The 3480-nt window shown below is 40.0% G+C and overlaps 1 pseudogene; it reads left to right on the top strand.

Annotated features, from left to right (window-relative positions):
* The first annotated feature begins 506 nt into the window (after positions 1-506).
* LOC107555733 (transmembrane protein 231-like) overlaps positions 507-3480 on the top strand; it is a 6688-nt pseudogene continuing 3714 nt past the window's right edge.

Raw genomic sequence — 3480 nt, 5'->3', positions numbered from 1 at the left:
CTTACTAGGCATACTAGAAACTTCCCGGCAGGTGTGTTGAGGCAAAACCCTCCAGGACAGAGTTTGGTGACCCCTGCATTAGAGAGTGTTGTAAACAGCACGAATGAATTCTCATTGGTCATACTCATCCGCATTTTTTTTTAATGATTATAAATAGATATTATAATACTATACACGCACACAGGGTAACTAACCCCAAAACAAGCCAAGGAATATTTATATACACATACATTAGACACGTGAATATCTCAAAATCACATCATATTTTAATATGAATACATTTGTAGAGTTCATAAACATGACCTGATAAAATGAAAGAAAAACAGCAACACCAGAGACAGCCTCTCCCACGGTGTGATCTCGGTTTATTATCGTTATTAATGTCGTTATGATGAGCTAACAACAGGCCCGACATAAGCAAATAAATAAAGTGGGTCTTCTTAGATCGTAAACTGAGTTAGATTAAATTAGTAGGCTGACGTAACGTAATCATCAGTTTGACAAACAGATCAATAATTACACGCGTCTGACAGGCCGTTGTTGATACAAACATGACATTTGCGATGAATTACCCAGAGAATGGTCCTCTTTAAACATCCATTTCATTTTTGCAGAGGTATTGCTCGAGGAGCGATCTGCTAATGAAAATATGTGATGATTTGAAGTCAATTAAACGTTGAAACTAAAAACGTCAACAATGTAACAGCAGCAGACGTTCGTCTTCAGACTCGCCGTAATGACGTCACCGCGTACGTCCTCTCGAGGTTACGTGACGGCAGGGCCGTACCATTCGGTCGGACTTCGTATATTTTACAGCAACTACACTTATTCTGTTGCCGAAACCAAGCGATCAAGCTAATCGTTGTTGTTTGTAAACATACTTTAGATCAATTCATATCTAATAATTCCTATGCACATACTTCGCACTAGGCCAAGTTTGGCGTTGTTGCTATGGTGAACAGATGACGCTGCGCCACCGCACTCAGTGCGCGTGTTGTTGGTTTGCTGGACTAACGTTTATTAATTAATCTGTAGACTACAAGTTTTGACTACTACGTTTCCCCCCCCCCCAAAGTGCAATATTATTGAACTGAAACAGCTTTTGTTTGATCGTTTACTGTATTTGGCAATGCTCACAGAATACACATGTGTTTAATGGTATTGTGGATTGTTAAATGGGATTTCGCTTGTATTAGCAACAATGGCTTTTTATGACGTTTACTCCCATCCCGCTTTAATAAGCTACAGAACACGCGTCTGCACGAGAGCGACGCTGTTTGTCTGTGTGGTGTTATGCCTCACGTATATTACACCTCTTCTGGTGGCTTACAGAAGTCAAGGTAAGCTGCGTTTTATTCCAAGCAAATTATTTCCAAACGTGTGATGACATGAAGCGACTGTGCTTTACGAACAGGCTTCTGGCTGAAGAGCAAGCGGTCGTTCAGTTCCAGTATGACATGATCGTGATCGGAGCAACAGACACCGCAGGGAGCTATATAGCATGGAGCACGTTTCCCACCTTTAATCGACTGATTGGAGATCATTTACGCATCCCGTCTGTCTCTGTGAGTACGAAACTGTGGAAATAAAACCTTTTTTGCAATAGTGAACATATTAAAGCTATTGAAAGCTGCACTGGTTTGTTCACTATTCAGGTCCAGGAGGAGGACAGAGACCAGGATGGGAAATCTGACTTCCTCGTGCTCCAGATCAACATCCCGCTCAAGCCAGAAGAACAGATGTTCGGCATCCAGCTCCTCCTTACCTTCTCATACCAGCTGTTTGTGTGTATTCAGTGCATTCCTATATGCCACAAATCAAATGCCTCACTCCTACCCATTCAGTATTAAAGGGGTCCTATTATGCTCTTTTACAAAGCCTTGATTTTGTTTTGGGGGTGTACTAGAACAGGCTCTCATACTATGTTGTTCGAAAAACACATTATTTTTCACATATTTTACATTATTACAACACCTCTCTCCCCAGTCTGGCATGAACGGCTCGAATATCAAATGAGTATCAAATGAGGGCCCGCCTTCTGAAATACGAAATGTGCTGTGATTGGTTAGCTGGGCCAGTGTGTGTTGTGATTGGTTAGCTGGGCCAGTGTGTGTTGTGATTGGTTAGCTGGGCCAGTGTGTGTTGTGATTTCTGTTAAATAAAATATCAGTTTTTGAAGTGGACTTTGAGCTTTGTAACTTTGCCGATCTTTTTTATGCTCAAACAGCAACATTACAGACTAACTAAAGTTGAAAAAGTGAAAAAGCATAATAGGACCCCTTTAATATCTTTCTCGCTCTCTCTCTGTCTGTTCCTCTGTATATGACTTATCCAGCTCTCTGTTTGTGTGTCTAACTGTCCACCTGTCTAGCGTATGTCTACGGTTGTGATGCAGACGCTTGCCTTTGTGCAGCATTCCTCGCCTGTCCCAGGATCTCAGCTGTTCGTCTGTGGAGACCTGAAGCTAAACCAGCGAACTCCTCTTCCACACCGAGGTTTACATAGTACCTACAATGTGAGTAAATCTAAACAAGCCCCAGTAGAACCAAGTTTATCAATGTTGTATGACCTACATAAAGATTAATGTGATGATTGCTGGAAACCAGTTTGACTTGCAGTGCTGAAGTGTTGTCAAAAGCATGTCAACAGGAAGATAATAGATATGAAATTCAGCAATGGAAATGATTTGGAACGTATTTGATGTGTGTGTAAATTGTGTGTTTGTTTGTCAGTAATTTCCAGAAATCACAAATTCATTTTAATTGGCTTTTTTTGTTTTATTCCATTGCTAGGTATCACTGATCGATGGATCCAGTCTGTTTGCGAGTACATATGACCTGCCCAACATCATTAGACTCTACCAGCAGAGAAACTGTAAGACAAAGCCAAACAAATGTGTTTTATCATTATTGTTATGAATATGTCCAGAACCTCTCTCGTCTTCCTTATTTGCGCCACATTGCTTTCAGAAAAAGCACTGATTTGTATTCACTCTAGGCTGTATTTTTCAGTAGCATCCTCTGTTATTTACTCTAGAACGTTCTGAGATTTTTTCCTGAGTTCATCACCTACTGCTGTATTTTCTGTTTCTTTCAGGTATTGAATATTGAAACCTTATTTGTCAATTCTCTGTCAAATGTCAATCCACCAATGATAAGCATTTATTATGTGGTTCTCAGGAATGTAGGCTTCATGTACTGCTAGGCTGCTTTTGTTTTAGCTGAAGTGCCACCTTCATTCCCAGCAGTCTCTCTGTCTCTCACACACAGTGACTACTTATCTCTCCGGCGTCATTCCCGTGTGGACGGTGGGCAGAGCTGCAAATTCTCCATTCCAGATCAGCGCCCAGATCAACTATCCAGTAGAGACTATTACATATCCTTTACATTTACGTGTGTCTTATATATATATATATATATATATATATATATATATATATATATATATATATATATATATATATATATATATATATATATA

The sequence above is a fragment of the Sinocyclocheilus grahami genome, unplaced genomic scaffold (assembly GCF_001515645.1).
Source record: "Sinocyclocheilus grahami isolate Dianchi unplaced genomic scaffold, SAMN03320097.WGS_v1.1 scaffold543.1, whole genome shotgun sequence".
NCBI classification, from domain to species: Eukaryota; Metazoa; Chordata; class Actinopteri; order Cypriniformes; family Cyprinidae; genus Sinocyclocheilus; species Sinocyclocheilus grahami.
This window is presented reverse-complemented; position numbering and strand designations above follow the sequence as displayed.